Consider the following 25790-nt stretch of genomic DNA (forward strand, 5'->3'; position numbering starts at 1 on the left):
CAGACCTCCTTCTTTCTTGCCTTCTTCCCATGACTGAGGCTGAAAATGCCTGATATTCTTAGGGTCATGTTTTGAGGCTCCTTTGCATTTAGGGATACTCATTTCATCATGGTCAGGCTAGTAAGATGTAAAAGTTTGTTGGAGGACTTCCCGAACAATGTTTTTTTCTTCTGATAAAAGAGAAGTATGGGAAGAAAATCCCCCCTTTCTTTGTCTAACTTCTTCTGTCGTTCTTTGGATTCTTTTAATGGAGAAAGTGATGCCTGGAATTGCCAAGCCATCTGTGGTAGCTGGCCTCCAAGATGGCCCCACTGAGTCCTGGTATTCATGCCCAATTTTCTTCCTCAAAGTACCAGGATTGATCTGTGCGACCAATAGAAAACAGCAGGATATTACTTTTTAAATTAGGTTATAAAAGATATTACAATTTCCATCTTTATCACATTCTCCTTTTCTCATCACCTGCTCCAAAGGAAGTTAGCCATATTGTTAGCATCCCTATGGAGAAGCCCAAGTAACAAGGAATTGAAGCCTCTAGCTAGTAGCCATGTGACTTCTTGGAAGCCATTCTTCCAGCCCCAGTCAAACCTTCAGATGATTTCAGTTCTAGCTGAGGCTAATATCTGAGCTAGAACTACCTATCTAGCTACTCCTGGATTCCTGACTCTCAAAAACTATGTGAGATAATAAATGATTGTTACAAGCTTTTAAGTTTTGGGTAATACAGATATTGATTACCAGAAGTTATATGATGTTATAATAAATATATTTTATGCAAATGTGACTTCAGAACTTGTCAGTGGGGGAATGGTCTTGGTGAAAGGCAAAGGTAAACTCATTAGGAGATTTGAAGAGGTTGCCAGTGAGAGCTTAAAAGGAAGTGTGAGGAATCTTATTGGAACTGGAGGAAAGGGATCTTTCTAATGTAGTAGCAAAAATTTCAGCAATGCCTGTAGTAATGTAGAAACTAGGAATGTATGTAGATGAATGAACTATATGAGCCAGCTAAGGAATTTCCAACTGGAGAATTGTGCCTCCCAATGTTGTAAGTTTATTCTTCTTACAACAAAAAGAAGCTGGGACTTGATAGTTTTGATTATTGCCAGCCTCTCTAGACAGCCAGTGGTGCTAAAATTAAGAAATGGCTTCTCAGTGAAGATCAAAACCAAAGCATTGTCAGGAAAACTTGGTCTAAGGATGACTTTAGAGGCATGGTTGTAAAGTCCTGTGTTACTTGAGGCATACATTGGAAATATTGTAGGTTCAGTTGTAGACCCCTGCAATAAAGTGAACATTGCAGTAAAGTGAGTCAAATGGATTTTTTGGTCTCCCAGTATGTACAAAAATTATGTTCATACTATGCTGTAGTCTATTAAATGTGCAATAGCATTATGTCTTTAAAAAAGTGCATACTTTAAAAATACCTTATTGCTAAAAAATGGTAACCATTGTCTGAACTTTCAGGGAGTTGTAATCACATATGACCATTAACAAGTATAATAATAATGAGAAAGTTTGAAATATTGTGAGAATTACCAAAACATGAAGCAGAGACATGAAGTGAACAAATTCAGTTTGATAGACTTGCTCAGCGCAGGGTTGCCACAATCCTTCAATTTGTAAAAACCACAGTATCTGTGAAGCACAATAAAACAAGGTATGTCTGTATAAGAAAGATCTCAGATTTTGCCTCAGAGTACATTTCAGTCAGATAAAAGGCCCTCTAAAGACTTCAATGGTGTGACTGACAGATCTTGTGTATTGAACAGTAGGGCTTCTAAAAAAGCATAAGGATATGATCCTTATCCTGTAGCCATTTCAGCAGAAGGTAGAAGAAGCTCAAGGTAGAGAAGGACTTAATCTGAAAGAGATTTGTGTTTGTGGCTTTGATTTAATGAAAGGAACCCCAGTAAGATTCCCAGGAGGCTCACAAAGTTTTAAGAGAATTATGTTTTAAGGATCACAATCCCTTGGATTAAAGAAGACAGAGACTACAAAATGAAAGAGGTTTTAGGAATCCCAAAATTTATACAGCAGGAAGCAGGCTGAAAACATTACTCAGCTAAAAACATGTGCTACCTTTCATGAAAAAGGAGAGTAACTCCCAGCACTAAACCTAGAGTGTAGAGTCCAGAGGCATAGAGAGTCATTTCCTGTTGGAAGTAGGACTGAATCTAATCAAGGAAGTTCTGGTATTTGCCCAGCTGGATTTCAGTGACCCCTGTGTACTTCTCATTTTTTTCCCTTTTTGAACAGAAATGTCTGTAATGGTTACTTGGTATACCTGATCAAAAATTATGTGGGCTATATAACTTGTCTTTTTAGCCTGGTGTCAACAAACCTTTTCTATTAAAGGCCAAATAGTAAATATTTTTGGCTTTGCAGGTCATTTGGTCTCCATTCCAACTACTGCATTCTGCCTTTATAACATGAAAGCAGTTATAAAAATATGTAAATGATGAGTGTGGCCAGATGTGGTCCAAATGCTGTAGTTTGCTCACTCTTGCATTAGCTCAACAATGGTCTATAGAACAAGAGAAACCGTCTCCAGGAGTTACACCCAGGGGGCCTCATCTGCACCTGATTTGACTTAAGTTATGAGATACTGGATGTTGAGCTGATTGATGCTATAATGTAGGGAGACTCTTGGAGTCTTGAGAGGGGGTAAATGCACTTTGCATGTGGGAAAGGTGTGAGTTACTGAGTTAGAGGATTAACTGTGGTAGCCAGCCTTCAAGATGGTACCCCCAAATCCCTTCCTGTTGGTATTCATTGCTTTGTATAGTCCCCTTCCGCGTTGTATCAGAGTTGGTTTTGTGACCAATAGAATGTGGCAGATGTAATGGTCTATCAGTTCCTAGGCATATGAAACATTGTAGCTCACATCTTGGTTTCTTTCTTCTCTCTCTTGGATTACTTGCTTTGAAGAAAGTTAGGTGCTATGCTGTAAGCAGCCATGTGGAGAGAGGGTGGAACTGGGGCTTTTAGACAACAGACATTTGAGTGAGCCTTCTTAGAAGAGCATCTCCAGCCCCATTCAAACCAGATGACTTCAGCTCTGGTTGGAATCTTAACTGCACCATCATGAGATGCTGAGCCAGAACCACCTAGCTAAGCCATTCTCAAATTTCTGATCCTCAGAACCCATGAGATAATATATGTTTGTTGTCTTAAACTACTAAATTTGGAGTAATGTGTTAAATAACAATAAAGAACTAATATATTATCTTACTATGTATAAGGCTATAAGTCTTATAAGTAAGTCTAAGGATGGCTAGGGGCAAAGGTAGAAATAGACCCTTAATGACATTCACTTATATACTGAAACAGCCTGGGAACTGCCTACATTCCACATTTATATGAGTTATGTCTTTATTAGTTAAATCACTGTTAGGTGGATATTCTGTTACTTGGAAAAAAAATGTCTTTATTCACCTATTGTTTTCCTACTAGGAAATTATCTCCTTTTACAATGTACAATTTAATCAAGCATTGATTTTTATATACATCTTTCTATGTGAATATATACACATTTATTTTTCTTCATATGTGTATATTTTTGTGTATTTATATTTTGAGTAGCAGGCTTTGTAATGATTTTCCTAATCTATTGTATTCTTCCTGTAAGTTTTGTTTTGCTTTGTTGTAAAGAACTTTTTCATTCATGTATTTGGTTTGTCTTTTCAGAACTCATAAATCTTTCTTCTACGTAAGATAATATAAAAATGTTCTGTTTTTTTCTAGCTGTTTCTGGACTTTTCTTATGCTTGTTTTTATGGATCTCCTGAAATATATTGCCATCTGTGTTGTAAAATACAAAAATCAGGTTAATTACCTATACTGATGTTTCATCTATCCTGATGTTTCAATATGTATTTAATTGGAATTGCTTTCTATTTGTTACATTTTAATTTCATATTAGTACTGAAAAATTTTGTCACGTTTTCTGCTTAATGCATTATTGTGGATTTTGACATTTGTAGCCTAGTAATGAAGGCTCTCCTTAAAATGACTCTATATTTTCCAAATTTTTTTTACTACTGTCATCATATAGCATTTGCTTCTGATAAACTAAATTATTCTTTGTTGTTTACATCTTACATTTCCTAATTCTTTATTTCTATCTCTATGTGACCAAATCATACCAGGATTCAAGACTGAGTTCCAGTGCCACTTTCTGAAACACACTCCAATTCCTCAAGATATAAGTATTTTGGGGGGATCTTCTGAATTTTTATCATACAGACATACCTTGGATTTATTGTGGGTTCAGTTCCAGACCACCACCAATAAAGTGAGTATCACAATAAAGTGAATCAAATGAATTTTTTGGTTTCCCAGAGTGTGTAAAATTTTGTTTACATTGTATGGTAGTCCATTAAGTATGCAGTAGCATTGTTTTAAAACACAGTGTACATGCCTTAGTTAGATAATTAATTACTAATATTTATTGCTAAAAAATGCTGTCATCTGAGCTTTCAAATGAGGCATCGTCTTTTTGCTGGTAGAGGGTTTTGCCTTAATGATTGATGATGGTGGTAGTTGCTGAAGCCTGGGTTAGCTGTGGCAGTTTCTCAAAATAAGACAGTTGCTGCATCGATTAACTCTTAATTTCATGAATGATTTCTCTGTAGCATACAATGCTGTTTGATAGCATTTTACCCACAGTAGAACTTTTTTCAAATTGGAGTCAGTCCTTTCAATTCCTGCCACTGCTTTATCAACTAAGTATATGTAATATTGTAAGCCTTTTTTGTTATTTCAACAGTCTTCATAGCATCTTCACCAGGAGTAGATTCTATGTCAAGAAACCACTGTCTTTGCTCATTTATAAGAAGCAATTCCTCATCCACTAAAGTTTGATCATGAGATTGCAGCCATTCAGTTGCATCCTTAGGCTCTACATCTAATTCTAGTTCCCTTGCTATTTCCATCACTTGTGCAGTTACTTCCTCCCCTGAAGTCTTGAACCCCTCAAAGTCATTCATGAGGGTTGGAATCAACTTATTCCAAACTCCTGTTAGTGTTGATATTTTGACCTCTTCCCATGAATCATGAATGTTCTTAATACCATCTAGGACAGTGACTCCTTTCCAGAAGCTTATCAATTTATTTGCCCAGATCCATCAGAGGAGTCATTATCTATGGCAGTTCTAGCATTATGAAATGTATTTCTTAAATAAGATGACTTGAAAGTTGAAATTACTCTTTGATCCACTGACTATAGAATGAATATTATGTTAGCAGGCACAAAAACAACATTAATCTCATTGTACATCTCCATCAGAGCTCTTGGATGACTGTGTGCATTGTCAATGACCAGTAATATTTTGAAAGGAATCTTTTTTTCTGAACAGTATGTCTTAACAATTGGCTTAAGCTATTCAGTAAACCATGTTGTCAACAGATGTTCTGTCGTCCAGGCTTTGTTGCTTCATTTTTAGAACACAGGCACAGTAGACTGAGTATAATTCTGAAGGGCCCTAGAATTTTTGGAATGGCAAATGAGCATTGGCTTCAACTTAAAGTTACTGGTTTCATTGACCCCTAACAAGAGAGTCAGCCTGTCCTTGAAAACTTTGAATCTAGACATTGACTGACTTCTCCTCTCTAGCTATGAAAAGTCCTAGGTGGTGGCATCTTCTTCCACTAGAAGGCTGTTTCATCTATGTTGAAATTCTGTTGCTTAGTGTAGCCACCTTTAGTGGTTATGTTAGCTAGATCTTCTGCATAACTTGCTGTAGCTTCTCCAGCAGCACTTGCTGCTTCACCTGCACTTCTGGAGAGGGCTTCTTTCGTTAAGCCTCATGAACTAACCTCTACTAGCATCAAACCTTTCCTCTGCAGCGTCCTCACCTCTCTCAGTCTTCGTAGAATTGAAAGAGTTAGGACCTTGTTCTGGATTACACTTTGGCTTAAAGGGAATGTTGTGGCTGGTTTGATCTTCTGTCTAGACCACTAAAACTTTCTCCATGTCAAAAAAATAAGATTTTTTTTGCTTTCGTGTGTTCTGGAGTAGCACTTTTTAATTTCTTTCAGGAACTTTTCCTTTGCATTTACAATTTGGCTAACTGGCACAAGAGGCCTACCTTCTGGCCTTTCTTGGCTTTTGACATGCCTTCCTCACTGACCTTAATCATTTCTAGCTTTTGACTTAAAGTGGGAACCATGGAACTCTTTCCTTTCATTTGAACACTTTGAGGCTATTTCATATAATATTGAAATTGGCTTAATTTCAATATATCATGTTCAAGGAATAGGGAGGCCCAAGGAAAGGAGAGAGATGGGGGAACAGTCAGTCAATGGAGCATTTAGAACACATACTACATTTATCTATTAACCTCACTGTCTTGTGTTTGTTCAGTTTGTGGTATCCCAAAACAATTACAATAGTAACACCAAAGAGCACTGCTCACAGATCACCATAATAAATATAATAATAATGAAAACATTGAAATATTGCAAGAGTTACCAAAATATGACACAGAGGAACAAAGTGAGCAAATGTTGTTGGGAAAACGGCACTGATAGACTTGCTTGATACAGGTTTGCCACAAATCTTCAATTTGTAAAATAATGGAATATCTGCAAAGCACAGTAAACCAAAGTGGTATAAAATGAGGTATGTCTGTTTTTTATTAGGCTTTTCTGTTGTGTTAAAAACTTTTTGCTTTGAACTGCAGTTATTTTTGGCACATGTCTTATTAGAATATAAATTTCTTATTCCACTCTGTATCCCCAAAGAGCTGATTGCCTCAGATGGTTGGATAATGAATCCTATAAGAAAGTTGTAACATATGGGGTGTGGTGGGGGGACTTGATAATATGGGTGAATGTAGTGAACACAATGTTGCTCATATGAAAACTTCATAAGATTGTATATCAATGATACCTTAATAAAAAGTTGTAACAGAGCCTTGACATTGTAAAATGTTCAGGACCATTACATTTAGTTGTATGACTTGTACACTGCCCAGAGTCTTTTGGCTAAGGAAGTGAGTGGGGCCTGAAATCCAGTTCATGTGCCCCCTCCCTCCATACCAAAATACCTGCCTAGAGGAAGAAATATTGTCTTTGCATGAAGGTGGTATTTGCTGGTTAATTTATGCATCTGCTTGATTGCACCTGTTCCTTTTTCTGACTCCTACTAAAGCATCACATAAGCTAGTGGCCACCCTGAAAGTACTGACAATAGTAATTTAAGTTCATTATGAAAACTACTTTGTGTCACATAGAAACTGTGAAAAAATTATTTATTGGAATGAAAGACATGGATTAATCAACTGTAACATAAAGCATTGTTATAGAGCATCTCCTTGATGATTTACTATTAATTTCGAATTCACAAATACTGTGCAATGCCTATGCCACTTTAGAACCTTTGAGATTGCTTATGATTTTTTTACTTAGAACAAGTGACTAATAGTCCCATTTCTCTTGCCCCCACCTCAGCTCTGCCTTTTGGTTAGGGTAATCTGGTATATGAGGTTAACCTGTTTTTTTTTTACCTTGGTCCTTCAGTTCTGTTGTAGTGGGTCCAATGATAGTGGTTTCTGGAAGTTTTCCTAGTTTAAGGGTTAGTTCATGGAAAAAAAGAATACATTTGTTCTTTAAGCCAATTCCATTTTACTAGTTTTCCAGTTTACTACTTTACGTATTTACAGATGTGTTTGTGTAACAAAAAATTTCCATAATTGTGTTAGGGATAGATGATGTATTCCTCCTTAAACATATAGAGACCAAAGCTTAGAGATGTTGATTGACTTGAGCACAAGGCAAGCAAATGGTGAAGTTAGACTAAAATCCAGGGTTTCTTCCTTCCTATCCTTTGCTTTTTCAAAATGCTGCATCCAGAACTCTATTTTTTTTTTTAGTATTGGTTTTTTTCATTTATTTTTTTAAGTATTATTTGTGCACAGTCTTATGTTGGTTTCAAATGAACAACACAGTAGTTCAGCAGTTCCCCACATTATCAAAACCTTACCTTCTCTAGTTGTGGTAGAATTCTTTTAGTGGAATTATTTTGGTCTGGTTGGTATATGAGATAAATTACAAAGTCCTTGAACACATCAACATAACTTAATGGTTTATTGGTGTGTGGGTATATATGGAGTACCCAGTGTAGCACTTTGCATCTACTAAGTGTTTAATAAATGAAGTTGATTATACACTCCTTGTGACTCCTTCAGTGGATCTGCCCCATTCCAGAGTAGTGACAGGGTAACCACACAAGTGGACTGACATACTTTTAACATATGCTAGAATTATTTGCTAGTGGAACAATGTCTAACACTTAGCACTTAACTAAGTGCCACACATGTATGCATATTATTTCACTTGATCCTCACAACCAGTCCTGGGACTTTACATTATTAGCCCAAATTAATCAGAGTCTGCCTAATTCCAAAGTCTCTGTGGCCAGTGAAACTAGCCACTTTATATCTGAAGACTTTTCAGAATAGCTTATCACATAAAGGCCTTCAGAGGCTACGTATATGTGTATTTATACATATCTATATATACACATATATATTTGTAAATAGTTGTAGCAATAGATTTGTACTATCTTGGCATTAGGGGAGCAAGGCAGTGATTCCTTGGACTGGCATGGTAGGTATTATTGCTGGGGCCGAATATTGCAGTTGCCATTTCAGCTTAGTACCAGCAGGGGGCCAGAGCCGTGCTGGAAAGTGAGAAAAAGATGAGGTTCTTGGCTTTAAGAGTCTGCTCTGGTGTTTTTGGAAATACAGCCAATGCGAGTAGTTGTGTTGCCTAATTTTTGTTATTCAGCTTCCTCCTTTCCAAAAAAGAAAGAAAGAAAACAAGGAGATGGTAAGCAGAGTTCCATAAGAAAGAAACAGAATAATTAAGCTTTTTTATCTTGTTGAGATTACAGTCCTTTTTAAAGATTTCCATATCTGGCCAGAATTAACAATTAATGGACAGTTGGAAATGTGTTTTTCATTCTATCAATCAACATCCATTTCTGTGCAACTCGCATGGCTCTATAGCATTTCTCCTATAGCATTTCTTTTGTATTCTGCCTTTATGAAAGCCATTTGAATATCTCTAGGCATCTTCCATGGCCACAATGTTAATTCTGTCTGAAGTGGAAATTATGAGAAGGAAGAACTAAAGGTATCTATGATACATGGGTAGCATGACAAGCTTCTAAGACAGTAAACAGGCTCTTTGCTTTGTGACTCTCTTATTGGCATAAGGCTATTCAAAAATAAGTCAGATGTTATTGCCAGGCTACCTGAAGGTATAGTTACGATATTTTGTATTTACAATGTGGACTTCAGGAATAGAGAAAAACAGGGAAATAAAAGCGTGAATGAGAAGTCAAGAGAAAGACAGTGGAAATGAGAGAGGTAAATAACAGTTAAAGAGAAAAGACCCATAGTTACCCAAGTTAGCAGAATTGCAGCAGTAGGTCCACATCACCCTTTGTATACTCTTATGTATATATATCCATATATATGTATATACATGTATTTTATGGTGGCAACAGTAATAGTCATTTCTGCTATAATGCTTCTTTTGAAAACACAAATTAGTTCTGATATGATTAATATCTTAAGGAACAATTTGAGCATAATGCGCATTTCTCACTTGCTTTTATATAGTTTCATTTGTAAGAAACACCACATGAATGCAGAAAGTCACCCAGATAACCAAGGCTATGGAGGAATACACAAAGTGTACACATGCGCTCACCTGAAACACCACCATCTCAGCATACCACATATTGAGTCACATCCATCCACAATTTTGGTGTTAAAAATTTCCAGCTGATTTCAAATCACCCTATTTCTACTATTTCAGAATAATTCACAAGCTACAACTCTTCTAACACCCATTTCCACGAGCACATGTCAGGTCTTTTTCAAGGTAAAGTGCCAGATTTATTGTAGTATTTATGTACTTTTTAACCATTTAACATGTACAAAACTGTGCTACTATTTTAATTAGGTCTCTACCTTAAAGAAAAAAAATATCTGTGACAAAGTTTTTGAGTATTGAGCTCCAACCCTATGTTCCCCATAAATTCTGTGGTTCTTGCATTATTTTGTGTAGTTTGATGATTTTTAGGAAGTTATCTCATGTAGCAAAACTAACTGTACATATTAATTATAGAACATTTGGAAAGCTTACAAGAATACAAGAAGAAAATAATCACCAGTGATCCAACTGATATTAACATTTTGGTATTCTTTCATCTCCAGTTGGAAGGAAATGTTTATGTAAAAAACAAGATAAAATTCAGGCTCTTATTCTTTAATAAGCTTAGCATCTTAGTTTTTTTTTTCATTTTTTAAATTAAGATAAAATTGCTATACAATCTTATAAAGGTTTCACATGAGTAACATTGTGGTTATTACATTCACCCATATTATCAAGTCCCCCCACACACACCCCATTGCAGTCACCGTCCATCAGCATAGTAAGATAGCATCTTAGATTTTTAAAATGTGATATGTAATAAATATATCTCATGCAGGCATAACCTTACACGGCTTCATTTCTCACCATTCTGCAAGCCCCTTGGTTTCTGCAGTGTCCACAGGGAAAACCCACACATGTGCAACCTGGAAGTACAGGGGAGTTAACGCCCATTTCAGAAAGCCTTGATCAGTGGAGGATGAGAGCCAGTGGATAAATTTTTCCTATCCCTTTTCCTCTCCACACTCTGGGGTAGTCCTGAAATGCAGTTTTTATGGCTCCTAAGAGGTTTAGTCTGACATTAAACAGGTGGCCAGGCAGATAATGCATTGTCATATTGGCTCTCCCTCCTTCTTTGCTTTATTCCCATTGTCTCTTACTTCTGCTCATTATGATTAGATTACTTTTTTAATATAATATTACATAAGCCTTTTGCTTCAGACCCTGCTTTTGGGGGAACCCAGGCTTCAAGGCTAATGAGAATAATGCCTGTAATCATTGACACATTAAATATATAAAGACTTATGTACCTATAATATTCACAAAAAAAAAAAAGAAATAAAGACTTCCCCCATCAAAAAACAAAAACTTCCATTTGCCAGTATTGGAAGTAAATGTTACCAGCTTCTTACTCTCAAAATTGGTAATTAAAGGAAGGAGAAGTTGCCACTATCATGCCTTTTCCATTAGAAGTATATTTGAGGAGAAACTCTTACCTACAGAAAAATGCCAGTCAATATAAGCAGGAAGAAAAGTGGAATTTGAAAAACCACCAGTTTGCCACCTCTGGTGAAATGATTGGTTTAGGCACGGATCATCAGTGAAAACTAAAATCATTGGAGGAAACGTTGATAGAGAACTAAGTATTTGCATGTTGACAAGCTATCGTTCTGTACCTTACTAGTCAGTCAAAAAGGAAAACAAGTCTTTAGTAACAATGTCATTACCTTAGCTCAGTCATAAGATGGATTACTAATAGTGGGCAGTGAGGACATTATTGCCTCCTAAATGTGATGAAGATGTTGTTTCACTACCTTCTGACTTGCATTGTTTTTAATGAGAAATCTGCTCTCATTTCTTTTTTTTTTCTCAGTATGTAATGTGTCTTTTTTTATCAAATTTCTTTTAAGATATTTCTCTTACCACTGATTTTAAGCAATTTATTTATGTTATACCCTAATATAGTTTTCTTTGTTTCTTTTGTTTGGGGCTTTTTGCTCTTCTTGGATCTGTGGGTTTATAATTTTCATTAAATTTGAAAATTTTTCAGTCTTTATTTCTTCAAACACTGTTTTCTCCTCCCCCTTCTCCTCTCCTTTTAGAACTTAAATGATACATATACTAGCTTGAAGTTTTCCCATATTCAGGGATGCTCTGTTCATTTTGGGTGAGCATGTTTTTCTCAGTGTTTCATTTTGATTTTATTTTGATAACTTCTATAACATCTTTAAGCTTACTAATCATTTCTTCTGCGGTGTCCAGTCTGTTTATCCTATTTGATGTAACTTCCATCTCAGAAATTGTACTTTAATCTATAGAAATTCTATTTGGGCCTTTTTTTATATATTCTGTCTCTCCTTAACATACTTATACTTTCTTGAACTCATGGGGCGTATTTGTCATAGTTGTTTTAATCAAATTGTGTACTAATTCTGTTATTTGTGTCATTTCTGAGTTAGTTTCTACTGATTTTTCTCCTTATTAGGTATCATATTCTCATGCTTTTTTGCATACTTGGTAATTTTTGACTGGGTGCCAGACATTGTAATTTTTGTTGTATGCTAGTTTTCTAGAAATTCCTTTAAACCTTTGAAATTCTACTGTACAATGCATTTAATTTATTGGAAAAGAATCTGATCCTTTCAGGGCTTACTTGTAAGCTCTGTTAGGAGGGACTAAAACGACTTTGATCTAGAGCTAATTTGGTTCCCATCCTGAGTCAATATCCTTTTGAGTACTCACCCAATTTCCCATACTTTATGGATTTCTTTACTCTGGCTGTTGAGAACATAAACTATTCACAGCCCTGTGTGAGTATTGGAAATACATCAGCCTTTCCAGTGATTCTTCCCTTGGTTTTAGAGAGTTTTTAAACAGACAGAAGCTGGTCACTTCTTGAACAAGCGGGGAATCCTCTGAAGACCTCTGAGGCTCTCTTTGCAGCTCTCTCTTCTCTGGTATTCTGCCCTGTGAATTATAGTCACATTGACCTTGAATTCTCAACTCTTTCTTTTCCACTCAGGGAGGCTGTCACACTCTGTTTGGGTTCCCCTTCCAGCTCTGCTGCCTGGGGCAGTTGTAAGGCTTAATTGTTTGTTTCCCATCTCCCAGGGATTACAGGGCTGAGCTACCTGGTGACCTGTCTCTGAACACCTTTGTTTTATTTTTTTTTGGCAGTTTTTTAGTTATGTAAGACAGAAGAGTAAATTCAGTCTCTGTTACTCTATCACATCCTGAAACATAAGTAACTGTAGTTATAATTTTAGTTCTCTTTCCAAATAATTTTTAGAACAATGTTCTTTTTAAATTTTCAAGTACTAATAGGGGTTTTAAAAAAGTTTTAAAAAAGCTTGTTTAGGAGGCGGAGCCAACATGGCGGCGTGAGTAGGACAGTGGGAATCTCCTCCCAAAAACATATATACTTTTGAAAATACAACAAACACAACTAGCCCTAAAAGAGAGACCAGAAGACGCAGGACAGTGGCCAGACTGCAGCTACACCAGCAAGAACCCAGCGCCTCGCGAAGGGGGTGAGATACAAGCCCCGGCCCGGCGGGACCCGAGGCCCCTCCCCCCAGCTCCCGGCGGGAGAACAATAGGCAGAGCGGGAGGGAGACGGAGCCCAGGACTGCCGAACACCCAGCCCCAGCCATCCGGGCCAGAGCGCAGACACAGTACGTGCCCAGGGGGCCCTGGATACTGGGGGAACAGGGAGTAAGACCTCTGAGCGGGTGCTGAAGCTGATGCCCCTGTGACAAAGAAAAGCGGGGGCTTTTTGAAAGTCTTAAAGGGACAGGGACTTAAAAGCTTGACGGAAACAACCCAGGTCACAGTACAGCAGCTGGAAATTACAGGGAAAACCGGGTGCACTAACCCCCTGGGCAACAGCTCTGAGACCCCTCACGGAGGCAAACAGTCAAGCAGCCCCCCCATCCATTACCCCACCGGGCGCTGCGAAAGCAGAGAAGCAGCCTGAGACAAATTCCGCCCACAGAAAGGGAAATTTCTCCCTTCCGGCCAGGCAAGACACAAAGACCCACTCTACACGCAATTACCCAACACAAGCCACTAGGGGTCGCAGTTGTCCCAGTAAAGAAAGGCCAGTAGCAAGTGAAAATTTTGGCCCTCCCAGCTGACAGTCAATAGCACCTGTCAACATGAAAAGGCAAAAAAATATGATCCAGACAAGACTAACCCAGACAGCTTCAGCATCTGCTACATCTTCCCCTGAGAAGGAATCTGGGGAGATAGATTTAGCCAGTCTACCTGAAAAAGAATTCAAAACAAAAGTCATAACCATGCTGATGGACTTGCAGAGAAATATGCAAGAACTAAGGAAGGAGAATTCAGAAATAAAACAAGCCCTGGAAGGACTTCAAAACAGAATGGACGAGATGCAAGAGACCATTAATGGACTAGAAAACAGAGAACAGGAACGCAGAGAAGCTGATGCAGAGAGAGATAAAAGGATCTCCAGGAATGAAAGAATTTTAAGAGAGCTGAGTGATCAATCTAAAAGGAATAATATAAGAATCATAGGTATTCCAGAAGAAGTAGAGAGAGAAAAGGGGATAGAAAATGTCTTTGAAGAAATAATTGCTGAAAATTTCCCCAAACTAGGGGAAGAAATGGCCTCTCAGACCACAGAGGTACACAGAACTCCCATGACAAGGGATCCAAGGAGGGCAACACCAAGACACATAATAATTAAAATGGCAAAGATCAAAGACAAGGACAAAGTATTACAAGCAGCCAGAGAGAAAAAAAAGGTTACCTACAAAGGAAAACCCATCAGGCTATCATCAGACTTCTCAACAGAAACCCTACAGGCCAGAAGAGAATGGCATGATATACTTAATGCAATGAAACAGAAGGGCCTTGAACCAAGACTACTGTATCCAGCACGAATATCATTTAAATATGAAGGAGGGATTAAACAATTCCCAGACAAGCAAAAGTTGAGGGAATTTGCCTCCCACAAACCACCTCTACAGGGCATCCTACAGGGACTGCTCTAGATGGGAGCACTCCTAAAAAGAGCACACAACAAAACACCCAACATATGAAGAAGGGAGGAGGAGGAATAAGAAGGGAGAGAAATAAAGAATCATCAGATTGTGTTTATAATAGCTCAACAAGCGAGTTAAGTTAGACAGTAAGACAGTAAAGAAGCTAACCCTAAACCTTTGGTAACCACAAACTTAAAGCCTGCAATGGCAATAAATTCATACCTTTCAATAATCACCCTAAATGTAAATGGACTGAATGCACGAATCAAAAGACACAGAGTAATAGAATGGATAAAAAAGCAAGATCCATCCACATGCTGCTTACAAGAGACTCACCTCAAACCCAAAGACGCGCACAGACTTAAAGTCAAGGGATGGAAAAAGATATTTCAAGCAAACAACAGAGAGAAGAAAGCAGGTGTTGCAATTCTGGTATCAGACAAAACAGACTTCAAAATAAAGAAAGTAACAAAAGACAAAGAAGGACATTACATAATGATAAAGGGCTCAGTCCATCAAGAGGATATAACCATTATAAATATATATGCACCCAATACAGGAGCACCAACATACCTGAAACAAATATTAACAGAACTAAAGGAGGAAATAGAATGCAATGCATTCATTCTAGGAGACTTCAACACACCACTCACTCCAAAGGACAGATCCACCAGACAGAAAATAAGTAAGGACACAGAGGCACTGAACAACACACTAGAACAGATGGACCTAATAGACATCTACAGAACTCTACATCCAAAAGCAACAGGATACACGTTCTTCTCAAGTGCACATGGAACATTCTCCAGAATAGACCACATACTAGGACACAAAAAGAGCCTCAGTAAATTCCAAAAGATTGAAATCCTACCAACCAACTTTTCAGACCACAAAGGCATTAAACTAGAAATAAACTGTTCAAAGAAAGCAAAAAGGCTCACAAACACATGGAGGCTAAACAACACGCTCCTAAATAATCAATGGATCAATGACCAAATCAAAATGGAGATCCAGCAATATATGGAAACAAATGACAACAACAACACTAAGCCCCAACTTCTGTGGGACGCAGCAAAAGCAGTCTTAAGAGGAAAGTATATAGCACTCCAAGCATATTTAAAAAAGGAAGAGCAATCCCAAATGAACGGTCTAATGTCACAACTATCAAAATTGGAAAAAGAAGAACAAATGAGGCCTAAGGTCAGCAGAAGGAGGGACATAATAAAGATCAGAGAAGAAATAAATAAAATTGAGAAGAATAAAACAATAGCAAAAATCAATGAAACCAAGAGCTGGTTCTTCGAGAAAATAAACAAAATAGATAAGCCTCTAGCCAGACTTATTAAGAGGAAAAGAGAGTCAACACAAATCAACAGTATCAGAAATGAGAAAGGAAAAATCACAACAGATCCCACAGAAATACAAAGAATTATTAGAGACTACTATGAAAACCTATATGCTAACAAGCTGGGAAACCTAGGAGAAATGGACAACTTCCTAGAAAAATACAACCTTCCAAGACTGACCCAAAAAGAAACAGAAAATCTAAACAGACCAATTACCAGCAACGAAATTGAAGCGGTAATCAAAAAACTACCAAAGAACAAAATCCCCGGGCCAGATGGATTTACCTCGGAATTTTATCAGACATACAGGGAAGACATAATACCCATTCTCCTTAAAGTTTTCCAAGAAATAGAAGAGGAGGGGATACTCCCAAACTCATTCTATGAAGCTAACATCACCCTAATACCAAAACCAGGCAAAGACACCACCAAAAAAGAAAACTACAGACCAATATCCCTGATGAACGTAGACGCAAAAATACTCAACAAAATTTTAGCAAACCGAATTCAAAAATACATCAAAACCATCGTACACCATGACCAAGTGGGATTCATCCCAGGGATGCAAGGATGGCACAACATTCGAAAGTCATTCAATATCATCCACCACATCAACAAAAAGAAAGACAAAAACCACATGATCATCTCCATAGATGCTGAAAAAGCATTTGACAAAGTTCAACATCCATTCATGATAAAAACTCTCAGCAAAATGGGAATAGAGGGCAAGTACCTCAACATAATAAAGGCCATCTATGAAAAACCCACAGCCAACATTATATTGAATAGCGAGAAGCTGAAAGCATTTCCGCTGAGATCGGGAACTAGACAGGGATGCCCACTCTCCCCACTGTTATTTAACATTGTACTAGAGGTCCTAGCCACGGCAATCAGACAAAACAAAAAAATACAAGGAATCCAGATTGGCAAAGAAGAAGTCAAACTGTCACTATTTGCAGATGACATGATACTGTACATAAAAAACCCTAAAGACTCCACCCCAGAACTACTAGAACTGATATCGGAATACAGCAAAGTTGCAGGATACAAAATCAACACACAGAAATCTGTGGCTTTCCTATATACCAACAATGAACCAACAGAAAGAGAAATCAGGAAAACAACTCCATTCACAATTGCATCAAAAAAAATAAAATACCTAGGAATAAACCTAACCAAAGAAGTGAAAGACTTATATTCTGAAAACTACAAGTCACTCTTAAAAGAAATTAAAGGGGACACTAACAGATGGAAACGCATCCCATGCTCATGGCTAGGAAGAATTAATATAGTCAAAATGGCCATCATGCCCAAAGCAATATACAGATTTGATGCAATCCCTATGAAACTACCAGCAACATTCTTCAATGAACTGGAACAAACAATTCAAAAATTCATATCGAACCACCAAAGACCCCGAATAGCCAAAGCAATCCTGAGGAAGAAGAATAAAGTAGGGGGGATCTCACTCCCCAACTTCAAGCTCTATTATAAAGCCATAGTAATCAAGACAATTTGGTACTGGCACAAGAACAGAGCCACAGACCAATGGAACAGACTAGACAATCCAGACATTAACTCAGACATATATGGTCAATTAATATTTGATAAAGGAGCCATGGACATACAATGGCAAAATGACAGTCTCTTCAACAGATGGTGCTGGCAAAACTGGACAGCTACATGTAGGAGAATGAAACTGGACCATCGTCTAACCCCATATACAAAAGTAAACTCAAAATGGATCAAAGACCTGAATGTAAGTCATGAAACCATTAAACTCTTGGAAGAAAACATAGGCACAAACCTCTTAGACATAAACATGAGTGACCTCTTCTTGAACATATCTCCCCAGGCAAGGAAATCAACAGCAAAAATGAACAAGTGGGACTATATTAAGCTGAAAAGCTTCTGTACAGCAAAAGACACCATCAATAGAACAAAAAGGAACCCTACAGTATGGGAGAATATCTTTGAAAATGACACATCCGATAAAGGCTTGACGTCCAGAATATATAAAGAGCTCACACGCCTCAACAAACAAAAAACAAATAACCCAATTAAAAAATTGGCAAAGGAACTGAACAGACGGTTCTCCAAAAAGGAAATACAGATGGCCAACAGACACATGAAAAGATGCTCCACATCGCTAATTATCAGAGAAATGCAAATTAAAACTACAATGAGGTATCACCTCACACCAGTAAGGATGGCTGCCATCCAAAAGACAAACAACAACAAATGTTGGCGAGGCTGTGGAGAAAGGGGAACCCTCCTACACTGCTGGTGGGAATGTAAACTTGTTCAACCATTGTGGAAAGCAGTATGGAGGTACATCAAAATGCTCAAAACAGACATACCATTTGACCCAGGAATTCCACTCCTAGGAATTTACCCTAAGAATGCAGCAATCAAGTATGAGAAAGACCAATGTACCCCTATGTTTATCGCAGCACTATTTACAATAGCCAAGAATTGGAAGCAACCTAAATGTCCATCGATAGATGAATTAATAAAGAAGAAGTGGTACATATACACAATGGAATACTACTCAGCCATAAGAAAAGGGCAAATCCAACCATTTGCAGCAACATGGATGGACCTGGAGGGTATTTTGCTCAGTGAAACAAGCCAAGCAGAGAAAGAGAAATACCAAATGATTTCACTCATCTGTGGAATATAAGAACAAAGGAAAAACTGAAGGAACAAAACAGCAGCAGAATCACAGAACTCAAGAATGGACTAACAGGTACCAAAGGGAAAGGGACTGGGGAGGATGGGTGGGTAGGGAGGGATAAGGGGGGGAGAAGTAGGGGGGTATTAAGATTAGCATCCATAGCGGGGTGGGAGAAAGGGGAGGGCTGTACAACACAGAGAAGACAAGTAGTGATTCTACAACAGGTTGCTACGCTGATGGACAGTGACTGTAAAGGAGTATATAGGGGGGACCTGGTATAGGGGAGAGCCTAGTAAACAAAGTATTCTTCATGTAAGTGTAGATTAATGATTAAAAAAAAAAAATGCAGTTCCTATGTGGTGACCTCTAATGAGTTCTACACAATGATATAAAGGACATATAAAAGTGTAGGCAAAGGGTCTGTTTGTGTTTATACAGAGGATCAAAGCCTAATTTGCTACCCCGAAAATGAACTAAGATACGATATGAAAAAGAACTTCCAACATCAGCACTCTCGGGAAGACTCATGACAGAAGATGATCAGAAAAAAAAAAAAAAAAAAAAACTTCAACAAAGATCCACGCACTGTCACAGGTGTAGATGCACTCATCCCACCAGTTCCTGGACTTGCCATGGGAAAGATGAAGGAGATATCTAAGCTGGCCTGTGCATGCAGTAAAACAAAAATTGGACTGGATCTATACTGTTGGAACTCAACCAAGAATTAGGACAAGTGCAAATTGTAGCACTCCAAAATCTTACAACCACAGACTATTTATCGTTAAAAGAACATATGGGATATGAACAGTCCCCAGGAATGGGGTGTTCTAGTTTATCTGAATTCTCTCAGACTGTTTAAGTTCAGTCGGACAATATCCACCATATCATAGATAAGTTTTCACAAATGCCTAAGGTGCCTAACTGGTTTTCTTGGTTTCACTGGAGATGGCTGGTAATTACAGGTATGCTTTGGTTAGGTAACTATATTCCTATTATGTTAATGTGTGTGCGCAATTTAATTAGTAGTTTAAAACCTATACATGCTGAAGTTACTCTACAAGAAGATATGTCAAAGAAATAATCAATCTTCCCAGGTTTTCTTCTGCCTGCTACTTCTGTAGCTTTTCTTCTTCCTACCTAATCACAACCTTTAAATAGAACTCGTGCTACATGCCGAATTTACCGAGTATCATAATTCTTCCAAGTGGTAAAGACACCTCAAGACAAATGCTGGGCATAGAAGCCACAGGGCATAAATATGCAAAGAAGTAAAAAGCTAACCTTTTCAAACGATAAGGCTTCTCTCTCACTTACCAACTTAACATTTCCCTGTATGGCTCCGGAAGATGACTGGTTAGCCAGAGACGGGTAAGATTCCTCAAGGGAGGAACAACCTAAGACAGGCACAGTCGCAGGGGGCCATCTGGTGAGAAAATGGGGAGCAGCAGAGGTGAGGCTTAGAACCTCCCCCCTCATGTTCTGAGAGAAATCTTCTGCATACATGGATGTTTATTGCCCTGGTCTAGCTTGGATTAACACATAGTCTACAGGCACACACCTGATCATCTACATTTGCTCTCTTACAACACTAAACTATGTTTTCTACCTTTATCTCGTATCTACCTACCACTTCAGCATTTTATTAAAAATAATAATAATAGAGAAATGTGGTATCCACATATAAATCAGGTTTAAAAATCAAATGAATATTCATATTTGAACTGTGTATAGTTCATAATGCATGAGCAAAACCGAAAGCTTCTGTGATGACTGCCCTTGCACTGTTCACCATGTAAATTATTCACTATGTAAGAATTTGTTCGTTATGCATCAGAAGATTGGAGACTGACGAAAATTGGGCTTGGGGTGGATTAATGATTGTGCATTGAGTATTGACCCCCCTATACAGAGATTTGTTGTGGTTAACAACTATTTGATCAATAAATATGAGAGATGCCCTCACAATATATATATATATATAAACACACTTCCAATTGTAAAATAAATAAGTAACCGGGATGTAATGTATAGCATAAGGAATATAGTCAAAATATTGTAACAACTTGGTATGGTGATACCTGGTACCTAGAAATATCATGTATATAAATGTTGAGTCGCTGTGTTGTACACCTGAAACTAATGTAATGCAATGCTGTTGTCAACTACCCTTCAATAAAAAAAAAAAAAAAAAAAAAAGCTTGTTTATCTGTTGAAAGGTATTTAAATAATTTCCCATTTTATTGTCTTTTATTCAGAAACTGAAGCTTGTACCATTTCTATTTTGGAATTTATTTCATTTATTGTGGCTTAATGTAAAGTCAATTTTTGTGATTTCTTTGTGTAGCTTAAAAAATGGTGTTTCATAAGAATCAAATATAAACATACAATCATATATAGTCAGTCTTTTTTATATAATTTAAATACCTGGTCTTTATTTTGTGCCTTAAGATCATAGATTGGTGTCTCCCAACTTTAAAGTGACTTAAGAAAGTTAACTTGTAGTTATTCTGCACAGCACCCTTACAAATTCGGAATTTCTTCAGTATACCTCAATTGTTTGAGTGTAATCTGTGACTCAGGAATATACTAGGTACTTAATACCCCTTAGTGATTTGGGATAATTTCCATTTAGCATTTCTTTTAAAATAAGAAATAAAACTCTAAATTTTATAAGGCTACTAATTATTCAATCAGCAGATGAACCTAGTCTTCTTCAATGCCTATTTCTTAGGTGTTAAGAACCAAATCACCTTATATTTAAATTTTAAAAGTCTACTGTAAATGAGGCAGATTAAGAAATATAAATTTTAAAAATACATGTATATTTGGAAATATATATTAAATATATATCACTAAAATATAGAGCCAAGTTTTATTTGCTTATTTTTCTTAAGGATTATAAGTAACTATTTACAGTTATTTACCTTTTCCTTTATTTAAGCTCATATTCTTAGAGATATCTTAGTTCTGCAGAAAGTAAGATAAAAATAATAGGTCTAATAACTACCTCTGTCAGCTTTGGAATCAGGAGATCTAGAAGAGCCAAAGAATTTCAGTTGGAAACACATTAGGAGACAGGAACCTAAAAGTCTTGAGGCTGAGGAACTGGAACAGAAAACTCCATAGCAAGATCTGATGACTAGTATTCCGAAAGAGCCAGCATGTATTCCATTGTCTCCTCATCCCAAAGAATCCTACAAATGCCATTGTTAAGTCCAGGGAAAGGAAATCCCGGAGCAAAATGCCTCTAAAAAGCAAAATCAGTGAAAGGGAGAAATAAAGTTTAAAGCCCGTTTATTGCTCACAAACTGCAGTCCCAGGCCATCTTTCTTCTCTGCTCAAGCAGCCACCTCACCGGCCCTCCTTCTCACCTTTCAGGTACAGATAAGCCCTCTGTTGCCCAGGTAATTACCCATTGACATGGAGATGAACTTCTCCACCCCTGAGGAAAGAAGCAAATACACTGAAATATACTTCTCTCCATCTCTGAATGCCTGTTGATATGCAGATGTACCAAAGCCAGGCAAGAAATTATGGAAATGTTTCAATTTTACTCACAGCCATGTAAGCCTGTCACCAATCAATCGCACTACTCAGCTTTCTACCTACTACCTCAGTCCCAAACCTTGCAATGATATCCATAATTTTAAGATATTTTACTCTATAATTATACATGTATAATAATGAAAAAATATTTTATGGCAGTTAAACTTTTGAATTCTCATTGAAGAGGTATTATGTATGATGATCAATAAGGCATATGTGTTTATCGGGGGTGGGAGTGTTCTAAAAAAATAATTACATTTGGTTTGTACATAAATGGTATAAGCTGCTCTATTAAATATTTTTGGTATCAATATTTTTCTATGTTCTTTATAATTTTCCCTTTTATTAACTGCAAATGTTGGTTCTAAGTTTCAAAGTACTCCATATTTTCAAATACACCACATTTTTATAAAATTACACTTTAAATGAGGGGTACTCAAATTATAAAGTCTTTTTTGCTTTTTAAATCTCAAGATGAAATTATTAATATTTAAGTGTTTACTTGCTGTGCTTCCTTCTTATGATTAGGAGTAGCATCTTCCCTGAGGAACTAACATTAGCAGATGAATCTGTTATCACTGTCAACAGACCTTTGTTAGAAAATATTATTTACATTTTTAAACAAGAGGGACAAGCCAGTTTAATCTGTTGACAAAACCCCATTCACGAACAAGTTTACAGGACTTAAAGGGGAAAAACGCGAGATAATATTTTATACCTAGACTCCTTTTTTGGGTAGATTGGGAGGCAAGATTTAAGTTTGCCTTAGCTTGATTGCTTTACACACACATTCTTGGGCCCTTGCATGATTGGGAGGGAGGAAGAAAAAGAGGTAGCTGCGACTGTGGTATGTAACTAAATGAGTGCGTTAGGGAGGGAGGGGAGAACGCGTAAGCAAGCTGGTTTGGCCAGAAACAGAACTGCCTGTGACAGATTAAGAGACAAGCAAGGCTTGGAATTTGAGAGCAAGCAAAGAGAGTGGAAATTTACAGCTGCCCTGTGTGACTGTTCAAGTGATCATTTTCTGCTAACATTTCCCGGTGGTAACTGTTACTCTTCAAAGAGAGGGACAGAAAGTCAGGACGGGATTGTGGAAACTCTCTTCTCTGCAGTGCTTTGGTAATAGGAGGCACCCTCTGTTAAATGGAAGATAAAGGTTCCTTTTAAAGTACTTTGAGGGCAAGAGAGAGCTGTCTTCAGCACCTCACCATGTGTCTACTTTTTGTCACTTAGAGCCTGGACATTTCTATAACATTTGGTAAGTATCAACCAAGTTACCTATACTGGCTCATAGGAATGGAATTAATATGATAAACTGTAGTTTTAGTTGAGGTTTTACAGTTATGGCTTATATATTCATTTTAAACTATGTTACCTTTTTCTTTGTGCATGATGAACTGCTGTTACTAGGATACTAGGAGAGATTTAAAAAACAACCACAAAACAATACTTCTCTGTTGCCTAAGGCACTTGAACCATTACCAACTATTCTGTGTCCATGGAATATCTTACTTGGGAAAAGGTTTTTATTTACAAAGTTTCTAAAAATAAAATAGTGGCAGTATACCATTTTCTTGTTTCTCTTTCAATTGCATGAAAATTCAAAACTTACCTCCTGTCTATTGTGAGTAAATTTAAAATTATCATTTTGATGTTAGTATTATCAATTATTATAAATTACAGCATTCCCTCATAATTAAAATATAAATGTTATTGATACCATTAATTAAAGGATATATAAGTTAAATGTTGAATGTTTCTGTTAGATCCAATAATTGACTCATGATTTTTTTCAAAGGTCTGTAATGAAAAAAAATAGACAATTTATATTTCAGATTTACCATTTGATACAAAATGAATGCACATGGATTTCAAATTAAGGAATAAAGCAGTTATTTTGTTCTAATAGTTGATACTAAGCTTTCATGTAACCTCATTCTGCTGAAGAACTATTATAACTAGATGGATATATATGTCATCAATGTATGTAAGCAAGAAAAGTAAAGTCTTAAAATACATATTTGCATTCCAATAAAAATTTCATTTGTACAGTCTTAAGACAGGAGGCTGTATGCTAATTTTATATGTCTTTTTAAAGTCATAGAAGACCTAATCATTCTTCTGTGAGAGAAAGAAGTATATATTGTTAGCTGCTACACTGAGTCATTGCATAAAGATGCACCATTCTAAGCAAAGTTTCTAATCTGCTCTCTGCCAGCTTTAAAAGATATGTGCCTAATTATTGATCTAAGGGAGTCCTTTAAGGTAGAACAACTTAGCTGAAATAAAAGCTTCAGCAGAGTATCAGTAAACATATTGAAAGGATTTTACCCTAGACATAATATAAAAATGGCTGCACTTCTTTCTAACATTTCCTCTATGTTTGCAGAAGCCTGTAAACCAGGTTTTGTTTTGTGGGCTTTTGTGGGGTTTTTTTAGCCTGTCAACTTATGTATAAGAAGAATCACAATTGGTCTGTGGGAATCTTTTCTAGACCAGTGTCTTGGACTTAAAGTCAAAAGTAAATACAGTAGAGATATCACAAACCAACTTTTGCTTCTTTTCAGAATCTTCCACACTCAGTCCTTCTTGGACTGATTGAAGATTTGTACACAGCTTCACAAATGTCAGAATAATTTTGTATTTTGAACTAGTAATTTATTGGTATTACCTTAGTAGTGGCACCATTTTTTAAGCCCACTGAAATATAAGTCATCACCAATTTACAGATGTTTTTTTACTTTACATGTTCATCTGTGACTAGGTTGTTGGGAATTCGGGACCCATCTTCCCTGGGAAACAATTTAGCAAATGATTGTTTGGCTTTTATTATAGCCTAAGAATATATTTTACTCACACTATAGAAAAAATATTGCCACCCTGAAAAATATTAGAAAGACAATTCTAGTGATGAAACTAAGTGTAAAAGTAATTATGTTGAATAAGGCATTATTTTTATTTATCCTAAATACTAAAACTTGAAGAAAAGCAAATTTAATGAGCAGAGTGGGTATCTGGAAGGATGCTTATAAGTGGGATTTCTAGGTACTTTCAAGAGCTTCCCCAGTTCATTACACTGTTTATGAGATTTAATCTAAAGTTAAAATCAGTGATTTTTTTTTTCCTTGATGCAGGAATATTTCTAGCCATGGATTTTATACTTATCTGCCATTTCTGAGATCTAGCCCAGTGCCTGGCACATAAGTAGGTACCTAATAGTTACTAAATGAGAACTAAAGTCTTCCTTCAGTTGAAAAAAAGGAACTGAGTAATTTTCCAAGATACCCAGACAAGGAAATGGGCTTAGGGGTACACAGTTTTCATTATGAGAAAGAGATGGCCTGACAAGAGTTGATTGAATTTTGAGAAGCAAACAGCAATAGTAGTATAGAATAGGCCTAATTTAGAGGAAAAGAAAAGACTGGCATAACTTGGTAGCAGCCCTGAATGAGTAAGGATGATGATAAGGGAAGGCAATTTACAAGCTACATATCTTGAGAACATGAGACATTCTGAAGTAAGATGTCAACTTCTTGTATTTGCACC

At 36.9% G+C, this 25790-nt stretch overlaps 1 protein-coding gene across 14 annotated transcripts in view; it reads left to right on the forward strand.

The window, feature by feature from the left end:
• CAB39L (calcium binding protein 39 like) overlaps nucleotides 1–25790 on the forward strand; it is a 259969-nt gene that overhangs the window by 50651 nt on the left and 183528 nt on the right. For 3 of the 14 annotated variants that reach the window (XM_057494574.1, XM_057494573.1, XM_057494575.1), the window contains one exon: nucleotides 4149–4294. The exons of 3 other annotated variants lie outside the window; for them this stretch is intronic. The gene's annotated coding sequence lies outside the window, so the exon portion shown is untranslated. Of the gene's footprint in view, nucleotides 1–4148; nucleotides 4295–22891; nucleotides 23503–23527; nucleotides 23869–25790 lie in introns of those variants that run through there. 8 more of the 14 variants (XM_036904290.2, XM_036904314.2, XM_057494581.1 and 5 more) reach the window with 7 other exon arrangements.

Source organism: Manis pentadactyla, chromosome 17 (assembly GCF_030020395.1).
Source record: "Manis pentadactyla isolate mManPen7 chromosome 17, mManPen7.hap1, whole genome shotgun sequence".
NCBI classification, from domain to species: domain Eukaryota; kingdom Metazoa; phylum Chordata; class Mammalia; order Pholidota; family Manidae; genus Manis; species Manis pentadactyla.